Source organism: Pristiophorus japonicus, unplaced genomic scaffold (genome assembly GCF_044704955.1).
Source record: "Pristiophorus japonicus isolate sPriJap1 unplaced genomic scaffold, sPriJap1.hap1 HAP1_SCAFFOLD_429, whole genome shotgun sequence".
Classification (NCBI taxonomy): Eukaryota; Metazoa; Chordata; class Chondrichthyes; family Pristiophoridae; genus Pristiophorus; species Pristiophorus japonicus.
The window spans coordinates 207,856-227,000 of NW_027254190.1; the positions used below are offsets into that span (position 1 = coordinate 207,856).

Consider the following 19,145-nt stretch of genomic DNA (forward strand, 5'->3'; position numbering starts at 1 on the left):
CAGCAAACCATTTTCTGCCATGTCAGAAGCAAGACTTCTTGATTTTTGCAAAGATGGATATATGAGGTGAGAGAAGCCAAAAGAATTTGTACAGTACATTCAAAAGCAGTTCAGTATGTTTAGCTGCGGTCAGCAATCCCATACATTACATTTGGGTGCTGACGGCAGTTCCGTTCTATACATTTCCTTGCTTTTCAGATCAAGTACAATACGGGATACCTTGTAGTACATTCAACAAAATTACATTACATGTGTCACTATACAGTACACGGAATGGGTGACGGTACGTTTACATTTTTTTCTTTTCAACGTGCATTACGAAACAGACCTTACATTGTACATGGCACTACATAGGTGTTTGCAGATCATGGTGCTCCATGTACACGAAAAAGAAGTTGCAAGTACAGCCCGAGGGGAGTTGTGTACTGATTCCTGCCCCCGGGTTTACCGTGGCAGAAGGCCTTTAAACTGTGGCCCTTCCCCACCGTGCCTTTGCGGCGACTGTACCAATTTTAAGTGCGTCCCTCAGCACGTAATCCTGGATCTTGGATTGCGTCAGTCTGCAACACGCAGACGTGGGCAGCAACACTTCAAAGCACTCAGCACTCCCTTTCAGGCAAAACAAGTTGGCTATCAGTCAGACAGCGCTCTCGCCTGCTCCCTCACACACAGGGCGGCCGCTACTTGCCGGTCACCTCGCTTCCCTTCCGTGGTCTCGTGCTCTTCTCGGCTTCTTTCTTCGTTACTGTGGCTTCCCGTCCTGCTGTTGCTCGCTCGATGCTGCTCCGCAATGTCGATTGGATACAATGCATTGAAGGAGTGGGCCAATCCTCAAATAGGTTTTCTCTGATGGTCGTGGAGCAGCTTGCAGACGAGTGCGAAAAGGCGACTGAGAAGCAAACGAGGGTCAACTGCAAGTAGCTACTGGGGAATTAGCTCAAATGGTAGAGTGCTTGCTTCGCATGTGAGAGGTAGTGGGATCGATGCCCGCATTCTCCACTCTGCTTTTGGCTCAGGGCAATTCTCCAGAAAGAAACGTGATCTCACGTGTCACTCACTGAGTTCACGGCAGATGGGCCAAAGCCCAGCAAACCATTTTCTGCCATGTCATAAGCAAGACTTCTTGATTTTTGCAAAGATGGATATATGAGGTGAGAGAAGCCAAAAGAATTTGTACAGTACATTCAAAAGCAGTTCAGTATGTTTAGCTGCGGTCAGCAATCCCATACATTACATTTGGGTGCTGACGGCAGTTCCGTTCTATACATTTCCTTGCTTTTCAGATCAAGTACAATACGGGATACCTTGTAGTACATTCAACAAAATTACATTACATGTGTCACTATACAGTACACGGAATGGGTGACGGTACGTTTACATTTTTTTCTTTTCAACGTGCATTACGAAACAGACCTTACATTGTACATGGCACTACATAGGTGTTTGCAGATCATGGTGCTCCATGTACACGAAAAAGAAGTTGCAAGTACAGCCCGAGGGGAGTTGTGTACTGATTCCTGCCCCCGGGTTTACCGTGGCAGAAGGCCTTTAAACTGTGGCCCTTCCCCACCGTGCCTTTGCGGCGACTGTACCAATTTTAAGTGCGTCCCTCAGCACGTAATCCTGGATCTTGGATTGCGCCAGTCTGCAACACGCAGACGTGGGCAGCAACACTTCAAAGCACTCAGCACTCCCTTTCAGGCAAAACAAGTTGGCTATCAGTCAGACAGCGCTCTCGCCTGCTCCCTCACACACAGGGCGGCCGCTACTTGCCGGTCACCTCGCTTCCCTTTCGCGGTCTCGTGCTCTTCTCGGCTTCTTTCTTCGTTACTGTGGCTTCGCGTCCTGCTGTTGCTCGCTCGCTGCTGCTCCGCAATGTCGATTGGATACAAGGAGTGGGCTAGTCCTCAAATAGGTTTTCTCTGATGGTCGTGGAGCAGCTTGGAGACGAGTGCGAAAAGGCGACTGAGAAGCAAACGAGGGCAACCTGCAAGAAGCTGCTGGGGAATTAGCTCCAATGGTAGAGCGCTCGCTTAGCATGTGAGAGGTAGCGGGATCGATGCCTGCATTCTCTACTCTGCTTTTGGCTCAGGGCAATTCTCCAGAAAGAAACGTGGTCTCACGTGTCACTGAGTTCACGCCAGATGGGTCAAAGCACAGCAAACTTTTTTCTGCCATGTCATAAGCAAGACTTCTTGATTTTTGCAAAGGTGGATATATGAAGTGAAAGAAGCTAAAAGAACGACTTTTTAGCACTGATTCCTTTTCTGAGCATTTAACTCAGGACCTTCGATTGAGCAGATTGATACGCTGCCTGCTGCACGAAGAAGGCACTTGCCATGCAAGCCGCCAGGCAGCACGACCAAGTAGGGCAGCTTGCAAGGTCTTTAAATTCATAATGCACAGCTTGCAAAAAATGTGCGAGCCTGATAAGAAGTCAAAGCTACACTCTTGTGATTGTTAGTCACACGCGTTTTCCAGGCTGTAAAGAGTAGCTGGCGGTTCACAGTCTCACAGCGCTGCAGCATGGGCTGGTACTGAAGACGCACAGGCCACTCCATGAGGCCAGATGCATCAACATGCGCTGGGAAAACAATCATCACACAGAAGCATCTTTGCAGCTTTCCTTTGATAGCTCAGTTGGTAGAGCAGAGGACTGTAGTAGCAATATGCAGCAAGATTATCCTTAGGTTGCTGGTTCAATTCCGGCTCGAAGGAGCTGGTGTTCTTTTGGATTAAGCAGCAATTCACTCAAACCAGCTCTCTTCACTTTATGGTGCATCATGTTGCCCTGAAGACGCAGGACACCACTTTTCTCGTCTCAAACCTTAATGCACTCTGCGTCCACCTTCACACAGCTGTTATGTTTGAGCATTTGTGTCTGCTCACCAGCAGAGAGTGCCATTGAGCAGCAACACTTCAAAGCACTCAGCACTCCCTTTCAGGCAAAACAAGTTGGCTATCAGTCAGACAGCGCTCTCGCCTGCTCCCTCACACACAGGGCGGCCGCTACTTGCCGGTCACCTCGCTTCCCTTCCGTGGTCTCGTGCTCTTCTCGGCTTCTTTCTTCGTTACTGTGGCTTCCCGTCCTGCTGTTGCTCGCTCGATGCTGCTCCGCAATGTCGATTGGATACAATGCATTGAAGGAGTGGGCCAATCCTCAAATAGGTTTTCTCTGATGGTCGTGGAGCAGCTTGCCGACGAGTGCGAAAAGGCGACTGAGAAGCAAACGAGGGTCAACTGCAAGTAGCTACTGGGGAATTAGCTCAAATGGTAGAGCGCTTGCTTCGCATGTGAGAGGTAGCGGGATCGATGCCCGCATTCTCCACTCTGCTTTTGGCTCAGGGCAATTCTCCAGAAAGAAACGTGATCTCACGTGTCACTCACTGAGTTCACGGCAGATGGGCCAAAGCCCAGCAAGCCATTTTCTGCCATGTCATAAGCAAGACTTCTTGATTTTTGCAAAGATGGATATATGAGGTGAGAGAAGCCAAAAGAATTTGTACAGTACATTCAAAAGCAGTTCAGTATGTTTAGCTGCGGTCAGCAATCCCATACATTACATTTGGGTGCTGACGGCAGTTCCGTTCTATACATTTCCTTGCTTTTCAGATCAAGTACAATACGGGATACCTTGTAGTACATTCAACAAAATTACATTACATGTGTCACTATACAGTACACGGAATGGGTGACGGTACGTTTACATTTTTTTCTTTTCAACGTGCATTACGAAACAGACCTTACATTGTACATGGCACTACATAGGTGTTTGCAGATCATGGTGCTCCATGTACACGAAAAAGAAGTTGCAAGTACAGCCCGAGGGGAGTTGTGTACTGATTCCTGCCCCCGGGTTTACCGTGGCAGAAGGCCTTTAAACTGTGGCCCTTCCCCACCGTGCCTTTGCGGTGACTGTACCAATTTTAAGTGCGTCCCTCAGCACGTAATCCTGGATCTTGGATTGCGCCAGTCTGCAACACGCAGACGTGGGCAGCAACACTTCAAAGCACTCAGCACTCCCTTTCAGGCAAAACAAGTTGGCTATCAGTCAGACAGCGCTCTCGCCTGCTCCCTCACACACAGGGTGGCCGCTACTTGCCGGTCACCTCGCTTCCCTTTCGCGGTCTCGTGCTCTTCTCCGCTTCTTTCTTCGTTACTGTGGCTTCGCGTCCTGCTGTTGCTCGCTCGCTGCTGCTCCGCAATGTCGATTGGATACAAGGAGTGGGCTAGTCCTCAAATAGGTTTTCTCTGATGGTCGTGGAGCAGCTTGGAGACGAGTGCGAAAAGGCGACTGAGAAGCAAACGAGGGCAACCTGCAAGAAGTTGCTGGGGAATTAGCTCAAATGGTAGAGCGCTCGCTTAGCATGTGAGAGGTAGCGGGATCGATGCCCGCATTCTCCACTCTGCTTTTGGCTCAGGGCAATTCTCCAGAAAGAAACGTGGTCTCACGTGTCACTGAGTTCACGCCAGATGGGTCAAAGCACAGCAAACTTTTTTCTGCCATGTCATAAGCAAGACTTCTTGATTTTTGCAAAGGTGGATATATGAAGTGAAAGAAGCTAAAAGAACGACTTTTTAGCACTGATTCCTTTTCTGAGCATTTAACTCAGAACCTTCGATTGAGCAGACTGATACGCTGCCTGCTGCACGAAGAAGGCACTTGCCATGCAAGCCGCCAGGCAGCACGACCAAGTAGGGCAGCTTGCAAGGTCTTTAAATTCATAATGCACAGCTTGCAAAAAATGTGCGAGCCTGATAAGAAGTCAAAGCTACACTCTTGTGATTGTTAGTCACACGCATTTTCCAGGCTGTAAAGAGTAGCTGGCGGTTCACAGTCTCACAGCGCTGCAGCATGGGCTGGTACTGAAGACGCACAGGCCACTCCATGAGGCCAGATGCGTCAACATGCGCTGGGAAAACAATCATCACACAGAAGCATCTTTGCAGCTTTCCTTTGATAGCTCAGTTGGTAGAGCAGAGGACTGTAGTAGCAATATGCAGCAAGATTATCCTTAGGTTGCTGGCTCAATTCCGGCTCGAAGGAGCTGGTGTTCTTTTGGATTAAGCAGCAATTCACTCAAACCAGCTCTCTTCACTTTATGGTGCATCATGTTGCCCTGAAGACGCAGGACACCACTTTTCTCGTCTCAAACCTTAATGCACTCTGCGTCCACCTTCACACAGCTGTTATGTTTGAGCATTTGTGTCTGCTCACCAGCAGAGAGTGCCATTGAGCAGCAACACTTCAAAGCACTCAGCACTCCCTTTCAGGCAAAACAAGTTGGCTATCAGTCAGACAGCGCTCTCGCCTGCTCCCTCACACACAGGGCGGCCGCTACTTGCCGGTCACCTCGCTTCCCTTCCGTGGTCTCGTGCTCTTCTCGGCTTCTTTCTTCGTTACTGTGGCTTCCCGTCCTGCTGTTGCTCGCTCGATGCTGCTCCGCAATGTCGATTGGATACAATGCATTGAAGGAGTGGGCCAATCCTCAAATAGGTTTTCTCTGATGGTCGTGGAGCAGCTTGCCGACGAGTGCGAAAAGGCGACTGAGAAGCAAACGAGGGTCAACTACAAGTAGCTACTGGGGAATTAGCTCAAATGGTAGAGCGCTTGCTTCGCATGTGAGAGGTAGCGGGATCGATGCCCGCATTCTCCACTCTGCTTTTGGCTCAGGGCAATTCTCCAGAAAGAAACGTGATCTCACGTGTCACTCACTGAGTTCACGGCAGATGGGCCAAAGCCCAGCAAGCCATTTTCTGCCATGTCATAAGCAAGACTTCTTGATTTTTGCAAAGATGGATATATGAGGTGAGAGAAGCCAAAAGAATTTGTACAGTACATTCAAAAGCAGTTCAGTATGTTTAGCTGCGGTCAGCAATCCCATACATTACATTTGGGTGCTGACGGCAGTTCCGTTCTATACATTTCCTTGCTTTTCAGATCAAGTACAATACGGGATACCTTGTAGTACATTCAACAAAATTACATTACATGTGTCACTATACAGTACACGGAATGGGTGACGGTACGTTTACATTTTTTTCTTTTCAACGTGCATTATGAAACAGACCTTACATTGTACATGGCACTACATAGGTGTTTGCAGACCATGGTGCTCCATGTACACGAAAAAGAAGTTGCAAGTACAGCCCGAGGGGAGTTGTGTACTGATTCCTGCCCCCGGGTTTACCGTGGCAGAAGGCCTTTAAACTGTGGCCCTTCCCCACCGTGCCTTTGCGGTGACTGTACCAATTTTAAGTGCGTCCCTCAGCACGTAATCCTGGATCTTGGATTGCGCCAGTCTGCAACACGCAGACGTGGGCAGCAACACTTCAAAGCACTCAGCACTCCCTTTCAGGCAAAACAAGTTGGCTATCAGTCAGACAGCGCTCTCGCCTGCTCCCTCACACACAGGGTGGCCGCTACTTGCCGGTCACCTCGCTTCCCTTTCGCGGTCTCGTGCTCTTCTCGGCTTCTTTCTTCGTTACTGTGGCTTCGCGTCCTGCTGTTGCTCGCTCGCTGCTGCTCCGCAATGTCGATTGGATACAAGGAGTGGGCTAGTCCTGAAATAGGTTTTCTCTGATGGTCGTGGAGCAGCTTGGAGACGAGTGCGAAAAGGCGACTGAGAAGCAAACGAGGGCAACCTGCAAGAAGTTGCTGGGGAATTAGCTCAAATGGTAGAGCGCTCGCTTAGCATGTGAGAGGTAGCGGGATCGATGCCCGCATTCTCCACTCTGCTTTTGGCTCAGGGCAATTCTCCAGAAAGAAACGTGGTCTCACGTGTCACTGAGTTCACGCCAGATGGGTCAAAGCCCAGCAAACCATTTTCTGCCATGTCAGAAGCAAGACTTCTTGATTTTTGCAAAGGTGGATATATGAAGTGAAAGAAGCTAAAAGAACGACTTTTTAGCACTGATTCCTTTTCTGAGCATTTAACTCAGGACCTTCGATTGAGCAGACTGATACGCTGCCTGCTGCACGAAGAAGGCACTTGCCATGCAAGCCGCCAGGCAGCACGACCAAGTAGGGCAGCTTGCAAGGTCTTTAAATTCATAATGCACAGCTTGCAAAAAATCTGCGAGCCTGATAAGAAGTCAAAGCTACACTCTTGTGATTGTTAGTCACACGCGTTTTCCAGGCTGTAAAGAGTAGCTGGCGGTTCACAGTCTCACAGCGCTGCAGCATGGGCTGGTACTGAAGACGCACAGGCCACTCCATGAGGCCAGATGCGTCAACATGCGCTGGGAAAACAATCATCACACAGAAGCATCTTTGCAGCTTTCCTTTGATAGCTCAGTTGGTAGAGCAGAGGACTGTAGTAGCAATATGCAGCAAGATTATCCTTAGGTTGCTGGTTCAATTCAGGCTCGAAGGAGCTGGTGTTCTTTTGGATTAAGCAGCAATTCACTCAAACCAGCTCTCTTCACTTTATGGTGCATCATGTTGCCCTGAAGACGCAGGACACCACTTTTCTCGTCTCAAACCTTAATGCACTCTGCGTCCACCTTCACACAGCTGTTATGTTTGAGCATTTGTGTCTGCTCACCAGCAGAGAGTGCCATTGAGCAGCAACACTTCAAAGCACTCAGCACTCCCTTTCAGGCAAAACAAGTTGGCTATCAGTCAGACAGCGCTCTCGCCTGCTCCCTCACACACAGGGCGGCCGCTACTTGCCGGTCACCTCGCTTCCCTTCCGTGGTCTCGTGCTCTTCTCGGCTTCTTTCTTCGTTACTGTGGCTTCGCGTCCTGCTGTTGCTCGCTCGCTGCTGCTCCGCAATGTCGATTGGATACAAGGAGTGGGCTAGTCCTCAAATAGGTTTTCTCTGATGGTCGTGGAGCAGCTTGGAGACGAGTGCGAAAAGGCGACTGAGAAGCAAACGAGGGCAACCGGCAAGAAGCTGCTGGGGAATTAGCTCAAATGGTAGAGCGCTCGCTTAGCATGTGAGAGGTAGCGGGATCGATGCCTGCATTCTCCACTCTGCTTTTGGCTCAGGGCAATTCTCCAGAAAGAAACGTGATCTCACGTGTCACTCACTGAGTTCACGGCAGATGGGCCAAAGCCCAGCAAACCATTTTCTGCCATGTCAGAAGCAAGACTTCTTGATTTTTGCAAAGATGGATATATGAGGTGAGAGAAGCCAAAAGAATTTGTACAGTACATTCAAAAGCAGTTCAGTATGTTTAGCTGCGGTCAGCAATCCCATACATTACATTTGGGTGCTGACGGCAGTTCCGTTCTATACATTTCCTTGCTTTTCAGATCAAGTACAATACGGGATACCTTGTAGTACATTCAACAAAATTACATTACATGTGTCACTATACAGTACACGGAATGGGTGACGGTACATTTACATTTTTTTCTTTTCAACGTGCATTACGAAACAGACCTTACATTGTACATGGCACTACATAGGTGTTTGCAGATCATGGTGCTCCATGTACACGAAAAAGAAGTTGCAAGTACAGCCCGAGGGGAGTTGTGTACTGATTCCTGCCCCCGGGTTTACCGTGGCAGAAGGCCTTTAAACTGTGGCCCTTCCCCACCGTGCCTTTGCGGCGACTGTACCAATTTTAAGTGCGTCCCTCAGCACGTAATCCTGGATCTTGGATTGCGCCAGTCTGCAACACGCAGACGTGGGCAGCAACACTTCAAAGCACTCAGCACTCCCTTTCAGGCAAAACAAGTTGGCTATCAGTCAGACAGCGCTGTCGCCTGCTCCCTCACACACAGGGCGGCCGCTACTTGCCGGTCACCTCGCTTCCCTTTCGCGGTCTCGTGCTCTTCTCGGCTTCTTTCTTCGTTACTGTGGCTTCGCGTCCTGCTGTTGCTCGCTCGCTGCTGCTCCGCAATGTCGATTGGATACAAGGAGTGGGCTAGTCCTCAAATAGGTTTTCTCTGATGGTCGTGGAGCAGCTTGGAGACGAGTGCGAAAAGGCGACTGAGAAGCAAACGAGGGCAACTTGCAAGAAGCTGCTGGGGAATTAGCTCAAATGGTCGAGCGCTCGCTTAGCATGTGAGAGGTAGCGGGATCGATGCCCGCTCAGGGCAACTCTCCAGAAAGAAACGTGGTCTCACGTGTCACTGAGTTCACGCCAGATGGGTCAAAGCACAGCAAACTTTTTTCTGCCATGTCATAAGCAAGACTTCTTGCTTTTTGCAAAGGTGGATATATGAAGTGAATGAACTGATTCCTTTTCTGAGCATTTAACTCAGGACCTTCGATTGAGCAGACTGATACGCTGCCTGCTGCACGAAGAAGGCACTTGCCATGCAAGCCGCCAGGCAGCACGACCAAGTAGGGCAGCTTGCAAGGTCTTTAAATTCATAATGCACAGCTTGCAAAAAATCTGCGAGCCTGATAAGAAGTCAAAGCTACACTCTTGTGATTGTTAGTCACACGCGTTTTCCAGGCTGTAAAGAGTAGCTGGCGGTTCACAGTCTCACAGCGCTGCAGCATGGGCTGGTACTGAAGACGCACAGGCCACTCCATGAGGCCAGATGCGTCAACATGCGCTGGGAAAACAATCATCACACAGAAGCATCTTTGCAGCTTTCCTTTGATAGCTCAGTTGGTAGAGCAGAGGACTGTAGTAGCAATATGCAGCAAGATTATCCTTAGGTTGCTGGTTCAATTCTGGCTCGAAGGAGCTGGTGTTCTTTTGGATTAAGCAGCAATTCACTCAAACCAGCTCTCTTCACTTTATGGTGCATCATGTTGCCCTGAAGACGCAGGACACCACTTTTCTCGTCTCAAACCTTAATGCACTCTGCGTCCACCTTCACACAGCTGTTATGTTTGAGCATTTGTGTCTGCTCACCAGCAGAGAGTGCCATTGAGCAGCAACACTTCAAAGCACTCAGCACTCCCTTTCAGGCAAAACAAGTTGGCTATCAGTCAGACAGCGCTCTCGCCTGCTCCCTCACACACAGGGCGGCCGCTACTTGCCGGTCACCTCGCTTCCCTTCCGTGGTCTCGTGCTCTTCTCGGCTTCTTTCTTCGTTACTGTGGCTTCGCGTCCTGCTGTTGCTCGCTCGATGCTGCTCCGCAATGTCGATTGGATACAATGCATTGAAGGAGTGGGCCAATCCTCAAATAGGTTTTCTCTGATGGTCGTGGAGCAGCTTGCAGACGAGTGCGAAAAGGCGACTGAGAAGCAAACGAGGGTCAACTGCAAGGAGCTACTGGGGAATTAGCTCAAATGGTAGAGCGCTCGCTTAGCATGTGAGAAGTAGCGGGATCGATGCCCGCATTCTCCACTCTGCTTTTGGCTCAGGGCAATTCTCCAGAAAGAAACGTGATCTCACGTGTCACTCACTGAGTTCACGGCAGATGGGCCAAAGCCCAGCAAACCATTTTCTGCCATGTCAGAAGCAAGACTTCTTGATTTTTGCAAAGATGGATATATGAGGTGAGAGAAGCCAAAAGAATTTGTACAGTACATTCAAAAGCAGTTCAGTATGTTTAGCTGCGGTCAGCAATCCCATACATTACATTTGGGTGCTGACGGCAGTTCCGTTCTATACATTTCCTTGCTTTTCAGATCAAGTACAATACGGGATACCTTGTAGTACATTCAACAAAATTACATTACATGTGTCACTATACAGTACACGGAATGGGTGACGGTACGTTTACATTTTTTTCTTTTCAACGTGCATTACGAAACAGACCTTACATTGTACATGGCACTACATAGGTGTTTGCAGATCATGGTGCTCCATGTACACGAAAAAGAAGTTGCAAGTACAGCCCGAGGGGAGTTGTGTACTGATTCCTGCCCCCGGGTTTACCGTGGCAGAAGGCCTTTAAACTGTGGCCCTTCCCCACCGTGCCTTTGCGGCGACTGTACCAATTTTAAGTGCGTCCCTCAGCACGTAATCCTGGATCTTGGATTGCGCCAGTCTGCAACACGCAGACGTGGGCAGCAACACTTCAAAGCACTCAGCACTCCCTTTCAGGCAAAACAAGTTGGCTATCAGTCAGACAGCGCTGTCGCCTGCTCCCTCACACACAGGGCGGCCGCTACTTGCCGGTCACCTCGCTTCCCTTTCGCGGTCTCGTGCTCTTCTCGGCTTCTTTCTTCGTTACTGTGGCTTCGCGTCCTGCTGTTGCTCGCTCGCTGCTGCTCCGCAATGTCGATTGGATAAAAGGAGTGGGCTAGTCCTCAAATAGGTTTTCTCTGATGGTCGTGGAGCAGCTTGGAGACGAGTGCGAAAAGGCGACTGAGAAGCAAACGAGGGCAACTTGCAAGAAGCTGCTGGGGAATTAGCTCAAATGGTCGAGCGCTCGCTTAGCATGTGAGAGGTAGCGGGATCGATGCCCGCTCAGGGCAACTCTCCAGAAAGAAACGTGGTCTCACGTGTCACTGAGTTCACGCCAGATGGGTCAAAGCACAGCAAACTTTTTTCTGCCATGTCATAAGCAAGACTTCTTGCTTTTTGCAAAGGTGGATATATGAAGTGAATGAACTGATTCCTTTTCTGAGCATTTAACTCAGGACCTTCGATTGAGCAGACTGATACGCTGCCTGCTGCACGAAGAAGGCACTTGCCATGCAAGCCGCCAGGCAGCACGACCAAGTAGGGCAGCTTGCAAGGTCTTTAAATTCATAATGCACAGCTTGCAAAAACTGTGCGAGCCTGATAAGAAGTCAAAGCTACACTCTTGTGATTGTTAGTCACACGCATTTTCCAGGCTGTAAAGAGTAGCTGGCGGTTCACAGTCTCACAGCGCTGCAGCATGGGCTGGTACTGAAGACGCACAGGCCACTCCATGAGGCCAGATGCGTCACCATGCGCTGGGAAAACAATCATCACACAGAAGCATCGTTGCAGCTTTCCTTTGATAGCTCAGTTGGTAGAGCAGAGGACTGTAGTAGCAATATGCAGCAAGATTATCCTTAGGTTGCTGGTTCAATTCTGGCTCGAAGGAGCTGGTGTTCTTTTGGATTAAGCAGCAATTCACTCAAACCAGCTCTCTTCACTTTATGGTGCATCATGTTGCCCTGAAGACGCAGGACACCACTTTTCTCGTCTCAAACCTTAATGCACTCTGCGTCCACCTTCACACAGCTGTTATGTTTGAGCATTTGTGTCTGCTCACCAGCAGAGAGTGCCATTGAGCAGCAACACTTCAAAGCACTCAGCACTCCCTTTCAGGCAAAACAAGTTGGCTATCAGTCAGACAGCGCTCTCGCCTGCTCCCTCACACACAGGGCGGCCGCTACTTGCCGGTCACCTCGCTTCCCTTCCGTGGTCTCGTGCTCTTCTCGGCTTCTTTCTTCGTTACTGTGGCTTCGCGTCCTGCTGTTGCTCGCTCGCTGCTGCTCCGCAATGTCGATTGGATAAAAGGAGTGGGCTAGTCCTCAAATAGGTTTTCTCTGATGGTCGTGGAGCAGCTTGGAGACGAGTGCGAAAAGGCGACTGAGAAGCAAACGAGGGCAACTTGCAAGAAGCTGCTGGGGAATTAGCTCAATTGGTCGAGCGCTCGCTTAGCATGTGAGAGGTAGCGGGATCGATGCCCGCTCAGGGCAACTCTCCAGAAAGAAACGTGGTCTCACGTGTCACTGAGTTCACGCCAGATGGGTCAAAGCACAGCAAACTTTTTTCTGCCATGTCATAAGCAAGACTTCTTGATTTTTGCAAAGGTGGATATATGAAGTGAATGAACTGATTCCTTTTCTGAGCATTTAACTCAGGACCTTCGATTGAGCAGACTGATACGCTGCCTGCTGCACGAAGAAGGCACTTGCCATGCAAGCCGCCAGGCAGCACGACCAAGTAGGGCAGCTTGCAAGGTCTTTAAATTCATAATGCACAGCTTGCAAAAAATGTGCGAGCCTGATAAGAAGTCAAAGCTACACTCTTGTGATTGTTAGTCACACGCATTTTCCAGGCTGTAAAGAGTAGCTGGCGGTTCACAGTCTCACAGCGCTGCAGCATGGGCTGGTACTGAAGACGCACAGGCCACTCCATGAGGCCAGATGCGTCACCATGCGCTGGGAAAACAATCATCACACAGAAGCATCGTTGCAGCTTTCCTTTGATAGCTCAGTTGGTAGAGCAGAGGACTGTAGTAGCAATATGCAGCAAGATTATCCTTAGGTTGCTGGTTCAATTCTGGCTCGAAGGAGCTGGTGTTCTTTTGGATTAAGCAGCAATTCACTCAAACCAGCTCTCTTCACTTTATGGTGCATCATGTTGCCCTGAAGACGCAGGACACCACTTTTCTCGTCTCAAACCTTAATGCACTCTGCGTCCACCTTCACACAGCTGTTATGTTTGAGCATTTGTGTCTGCTCACCAGCAGAGAGTGCCATTGAGCAGCAACACTTCAAAGCACTCAGCACTCCCTTTCAGGCAAAACAAGTTGGCTATCAGTCAGACAGCGCTCTCGCCTGCTCCCTCACACACAGGGCGGCCGCTACTTGCCGGTCACCTCGCTTCCCTTCCGTGGTCTCGTGCTCTTCTCGGCTTCTTTCTTCGTTACTGTGGCTTCGCGTCCTGCTGTTGCTCGCTCGCTGCTGCTCCGCAATGTCGATTGGATACAAGGAGTGGGCTAGTCCTCAAATAGGTTTTCTCTGATGGTCGTGGAGCAGCTTGGAGACGAGTGCGAAAAGGCGACTGAGAAGCAAACGAGGGCAACCTGCAAGAAGCTGCTGGGGAATTAGCTCAAATGGTCGAGCGCTTGCTTCGCATGTGAGAGGTAGCGGGATCGATGCCCGCATTCTCCACTCTGCTTTTGGCTCAGGGCAATTCTCCAGAAAGAAACGTGATCTCACGTGTCACTCACTGAGTTCACGGCAGATGGGCCAAAGCCCAGCAAACCATTTTCTGCCATGTCATAAGCAAGACTTCTTGATTTTTGCAAAGATGGATATATGAGGTGAGAGAAGCCAAAAGAATTTGTACAGTACATTCAAAAGCAGTTCAGTATGTTTAGCTGCGGTCAGCAATCCCATACATTACATTTGGGTGCTGACGGCAGTTCCGTTCTATACATTTCCTTGCTTTTCAGATCAAGTACAATACGGGATACCTTGTAGTACATTCAACAAAATTACATTACATGTGTCACTATACAGTACACGGAATGGGTGACGGTACGTTTACATTTTTTTCTTTTCAACGTGCATTACGAAACAGACCTTACATTGTACATGGCACTACATAGGTGTTTGCAGATCATGGTGCTCCATGTACACGAAAAAGAAGTTGCAAGTACAGCCCGAGGGGAGTTGTGTACTGATTCCTGCCCCCGGGTTTACCGTGGCAGAAGGCCTTTAAACTGTGGCCCTTCCCCACCGTGCCTTTGCGGCGACTGTACCAATTTTAAGTGCGTCCCTCAGCACGTAATCCTGGATCTTGGATTGCGCCAGTCTGCAACACGCAGACGTGGGCAGCAACACTTCAAAGCACTCAGCACTCCCTTTCAGGCAAAACAAGTTGGCTATCAGTCAGACAGCGCTCTCGCCTGCTCCCTCACACACAGGGCGGCCGCTACTTGCCGGTCACCTCGCTTCCCTTTCGCGGTCTCGTGCTCTTCTCGGCTTCTTTCTTCGTTACTGTGGCTTCGCGTCCTGCTGTTGCTCGCTCGCTGCTGCTCCGCAATGTCGATTGGATACAAGGAGTGGGCTAGTCCTCAAATAGGTTTTCTGTGATGGTCGTGGAGCAGCTTGGAGACGAGTGCAAAAAGGCGACTGAGAAGCAAACGAGGGCAACCTGCAAGAAGTTGCTGGGGAATTAGCTCAAATGGTAGAGCGCTCGCTTAGCATGTGAGAGGTAGCGGGATCGATGCCCGCCTTCTCCACTCTGCTTTTGGCTCAGGGCAATTCTCCAGAAAGAAACGTGGTCTCACGTGTCACTGAGTTCACGCCAGATGGGTCAAAGCACAGCAAACTTTTTTCTGCCATGTCATAAGCAAGACTTCTTGATTTTTGCAAAGGTGGATATATGAAGTGAAAGAAGCTAAAAGAACGACTTTTTAGCACTGATTCCTTTTCTGAGCATTTAACTCAGGACCTTCGATTGAGCAGACTGATACGCTGCCTGCTGCACGAAGAAGGCACTTGCCATGCAAGCCGCCAGGCAGCACGACCAAGTAGGGCAGCTTGCAAGGTCTTTAAATTCATAATGCACAGCTTGCAAAAAATCTGCGAGCCTGATAAGAAGTCAAAGCTACACTCTTGTGATTGTTAGTCACACGCGTTTTCCAGGCTGTAAAGAGTAGCTGGCGGTTCACAGTCTCACAGCGCTGCAGCATGGGCTGGTACTGAAGACGCACAGGCCACTCCATGAGGCCAGATGCGTCAACATGCGCTGGGAAAACAATCATCACACAGAAGCATCTTTGCAGCTTTCCTTTGATAGCTCAGTTGGTAGAGCAGAGGACTGTAGTAGCAATATGCAGCAAGATTATCCTTAGGTTGCTGGTTCAATTCTGGCTCGAAGGAGCTGGTGTTCTTTTGGATTAAGCAGCAATTCACTCAAACCAGCTCTCTTCACTTTATGGTGCATCATGTTGCCCTGAAGACGCAGGACACCACTTTTCTCGTCTCAAACCTTAATGCACTCTGCGTCCACCTTCACACAGCTGTTATGTTTGAGCATTTGTGTCTGCTCACCAGCAGAGAGTGCCATTGAGCAGCAACACTTCAAAGCACTCAGCACTCCCTTTCAGGCAAAACAAGTTGGCTATCAGTCAGACAGCGCTCTCGCCTGCTCCCTCACACACAGGGCGGCCGCTACTTGCCGGTCACCTCGCTTCCCTTCCGTGGTCTCGTGCTCTTCTCGGCTTCTTTCTTCATTACTGTGGCTTCCCGTCCTGCTGTTGCTCGCTCGATGCTGCTCCGCAATGTCGATTGGATACAATGCATTGAAGGAGTGGGCCAATCCTCAAATAGGTTTTCTCTGATGGTCGTGGAGCAGCTTGCAGACGAGTGCGAAAAGGCGACTGAGAAGCAAACGAGGGTCAACTGCAAGGAGCTACTGGGGAATTAGCTCAAATGGTAGAGTGCTTGCTTCGCATGTGAGAGGTAGCGGGATCGATGCCCGCATTCTCCACTCTGCTTTTGGCTCAGGGCAATTCTCCAGAAAGAAACGTGATCTCACGTGTCACTCACTGAGTTCACGGCAGATGGGCCAAAGCCCAGCAAACCATTTTCTGCCATGTCATAAGCAAGACTTCTTGATTTTTGCAAAGATGGATATATGAGGCGAGAGAAGCCAAAAGAATTTGTACAGTACATTCAAAAGCAGTTCAGTATGTTTAGTTGCGGTCAGCAATCCCATACATTACATTTGGGTGCTGACGGCAGTTCCGTTCTATACATTTCCTTGCTTTTCAGATCAAGTACAATACGGGATACCTTGTAGTACATTCAACAAAATTACATTACATGTGTCACTATACAGTACACGGAATGGGTGACGGTACGTTTACATTTTTTTCTTTTCAACGTGCATTACGAAACAGACCTTACATTGTACATGGCACTACATAGGTGTTTGCAGATCATGGTGCTCCATGTACACGAAAAAGAAGTTGCAAGTACAGCCCGAGGGGAGTTGTGTACTGATTCCTGCCCCCGGGTTTACCGTGGCAGAAGGCCTTTAAACTGTGGCCCTTCCCCACCGTGCCTTTGCGGCGACTGTACCAATTTTAAGTGCGTCCCTCAGCACGTAATCCTGGATCTTGGATTGCGCCAGTCTGCAACACGCAGACGTGGGCAGCAACACTTCAAAGCACTCAGCACTCCCTTTCAGGCAAAACAAGTTGGCTATCAGTCAGACAGCGCTGTCGCCTGCTCCCTCACACACAGGGCGGCCGCTACTTGCCGGTCACCTCGCTTCCCTTTCGCGGTCTCGTGCTCTTCTCGGCTTCTTTCTTCGTTACTGTGGCTTCGCGTCCTGCTGTTGCTCGCTCGCTGCTGCTCCGCAATGTCGATTGGATACAAGGAGTGGGCTAGTCCTCAAATAGGTTTTCTCTGATGGTCGTGGAGCAGCTTGGAGACGAGTGCGAAAAGGCGACTGAGAAGCAAACGAGGGCAACCTGCAAGAAGTTGCTGGGGAATTAGCTCAAATGGTAGAGCGCTTGCTTCGCATGTGAGAGGTAGCGGGATCGATGCAGGAATTCTCCACTCTGCTTTTGGCTCAGGGCAATTCTCCAGAAAGAAACGTGGTCTCACATGTCACTGAGTTCACGCCAGATGGGTCAAAGCACAGCAAACTTTTTTCAGCCATGTCATAAGCAAGACTTCTTGATTTTTGCAAAGGTGGATATATGAAGTGAAAGAAGCTAAAAGAACGACTTTTTAGCACTGATTCCTTTTCTGAGCATTTAACTCAGGACCTTCGATTGAGCAGACTGATACGCTGCCTGCTGCACGAAGAAGGCACTTGCCATGCAAGCCGCCAGGCAGCACGACCAAGTAGGGCAGCTTGCAAGGTCTTTAAATTCATAATGCACAGCTTGCAAAAAATGTGCGAGCCTGATAAGAAGTCAAAGCTACACTCTTGTGATTGTTAGTCACACGCGTTTTCCAGGCTGCAAAGAGTAGCTGGCGGTTCACAGTCTCACAGCGCTGCAGCATGGGCTGGTACTGAAGACGCACAGGCCACTCCATGAGGCCAGATGCGTCAACATGCGCTGGGAAAACAATCATCACACAGAAGCATCTTTGCAGCTTTCCTTTGATAGCTCAGTTGGTAGAGCAGAGGACTGTAGTAGCAATATGCAGCAAGATTATCCTTAGGTTGCTGGTTCAATTCCGGCTCGAAGGAGCTGGTGTTCTTTTGGATTAAGCAGCAATTCACTCAAACCAGCTCTCTTCACTTTATGGTGCATCATGTTGCCCTGAAGACGCAGGACACCACTTTTCTCGTCTCAAACCTTAATGCACTCTGCGTCCACCTTCACACAGCTGTTATGCTTGAGCATTTGTGTCTGCTCACCAGCAGAGAGTGCCATTGAGCAGCAACACTTCAAAGCACTCAGCACTCCCTTTCAGGCAAAACAAGTTGGCTATCAGTCAGACAGCGCTCTCGCCTGCTCCCTCACACACAGGGCGGCCGCTACTTGCCGGTCACCTCGCTTCCCTTCCGTGGTCTCGTGCTCTTCTCGGCTTCTTTCTTCGTTACTGTGGCTTCCCGTCCTGCTGTTGCTCACTCGATGCTGCTCCGCAATGTCGATTGGATACAATGCATTGAAGGAGTGGGCCAATCCTCAAATAGGTTTTCTCTGATGGTCGTGGAGCAGCTTGCAGACGAGTGCGAAAAGGTGACTGAGAAGCAAACGAGGGTCAACTGCAAGGAGCTACTGGGGAATTAGCTCAAATGGTAGAGCGCTTGCTTCGCATGTGAGAGGTAGCGGGATCGATGCCCGCATTCTCCACTCTGCTTTTGGCTCAGGGCAATTCTCCAGAAAGAAACGTGATCTCACGTGTCACTCACTGAGTTCACGGCAGATGGGCCAAAGCCCAGCAAACCATTTTCTGCCATGTCATAAGCAAGACTTCTTGATTTTTGCAAAGATGGATGTATGAGGTGAGAGAAGCCAAAAGAATTTGTACAGTACATTCAAAAGCAGTTCAGTATGTTTAGCTGCGGTCAGCAATCCCATACATTACATTTGGGTGCTGACGGCAGTTCCGTTCTATACATTTCCTTGCTTTTCAGATCAAGTACAATACGGGATACCTTGTAGTACATTCAACAAAATTACATTACATGTGTCACTATACAGTACACGGAATGGGTGACGGTACGTTTACATTTTTTTCTTTTCAACGTGCATTACGAAACAGACCTTACATTGTACATGGCACTACATAGGTGTTTGCAGATCATGGTGCTCCATGTACACGAAAAAGAAGTTGCAAGTACAGCCCGAGGGGAGTTGTGTACTGATTCCTGCCCCCGGGTTTACCGTGGCAGAAGGCCTTTAAACTGTGGCCCTTCCCCACCGTGCCTTTGCGGCGACTGTACCAATTTTAAGTGCGTCCCTCAGCACGTAATCCTGGATCTTGGATTGCGCCAGTCTGCAACACGCAGACGTGGGCAGCAACACTTCAAAGCACTCAGCACTCCCTTTCAGGCAAAACAAGTTGGCTATCAGTCAGACAGCGCTCTCGCCTGCTCCCT

The 19,145-nt window shown here is 49.5% G+C and overlaps 8 non-coding genes across 8 annotated transcripts; all 8 read left to right on the forward strand.

Moving 5' to 3' along the window:
* Window positions 1-2,625: 2,625 nt before the first annotated feature.
* On the forward strand, window positions 2,626-2,718 carry trnay-gua (transfer RNA tyrosine (anticodon GUA)). The gene is made up of 2 exons: window positions 2,626-2,662; window positions 2,683-2,718. It is a non-coding gene; the product is annotated as a tRNA-Tyr (tRNA).
* A 2,236-nt stretch (window positions 2,719-4,954) lies between these two features.
* Window positions 4,955-5,047, forward strand: trnay-gua (transfer RNA tyrosine (anticodon GUA)). The gene is made up of 2 exons: window positions 4,955-4,991; window positions 5,012-5,047. It is a non-coding gene; the product is annotated as a tRNA-Tyr (tRNA).
* A 2,236-nt stretch (window positions 5,048-7,283) lies between these two features.
* Window positions 7,284-7,376, forward strand: trnay-gua (transfer RNA tyrosine (anticodon GUA)). Its single transcript has 2 exons — window positions 7,284-7,320; window positions 7,341-7,376. It is a non-coding gene; the product is annotated as a tRNA-Tyr (tRNA).
* A 2,183-nt stretch (window positions 7,377-9,559) lies between these two features.
* On the forward strand, window positions 9,560-9,652 carry trnay-gua (transfer RNA tyrosine (anticodon GUA)). Its single transcript has 2 exons — window positions 9,560-9,596; window positions 9,617-9,652. It is a non-coding gene; the product is annotated as a tRNA-Tyr (tRNA).
* A 2,192-nt stretch (window positions 9,653-11,844) lies between these two features.
* Window positions 11,845-11,937, forward strand: trnay-gua (transfer RNA tyrosine (anticodon GUA)). The gene is made up of 2 exons: window positions 11,845-11,881; window positions 11,902-11,937. It is a non-coding gene; the product is annotated as a tRNA-Tyr (tRNA).
* A 1,107-nt stretch (window positions 11,938-13,044) lies between these two features.
* trnay-gua (transfer RNA tyrosine (anticodon GUA)) lies at window positions 13,045-13,137 on the forward strand. The gene is made up of 2 exons: window positions 13,045-13,081; window positions 13,102-13,137. It is a non-coding gene; the product is annotated as a tRNA-Tyr (tRNA).
* A 2,227-nt stretch (window positions 13,138-15,364) lies between these two features.
* Window positions 15,365-15,457, forward strand: trnay-gua (transfer RNA tyrosine (anticodon GUA)). Its single transcript has 2 exons — window positions 15,365-15,401; window positions 15,422-15,457. It is a non-coding gene; the product is annotated as a tRNA-Tyr (tRNA).
* A 2,236-nt stretch (window positions 15,458-17,693) lies between these two features.
* On the forward strand, window positions 17,694-17,786 carry trnay-gua (transfer RNA tyrosine (anticodon GUA)). Its single transcript has 2 exons — window positions 17,694-17,730; window positions 17,751-17,786. It is a non-coding gene; the product is annotated as a tRNA-Tyr (tRNA).
* The last annotated feature ends 1,359 nt before the right edge of the window (window positions 17,787-19,145 follow it).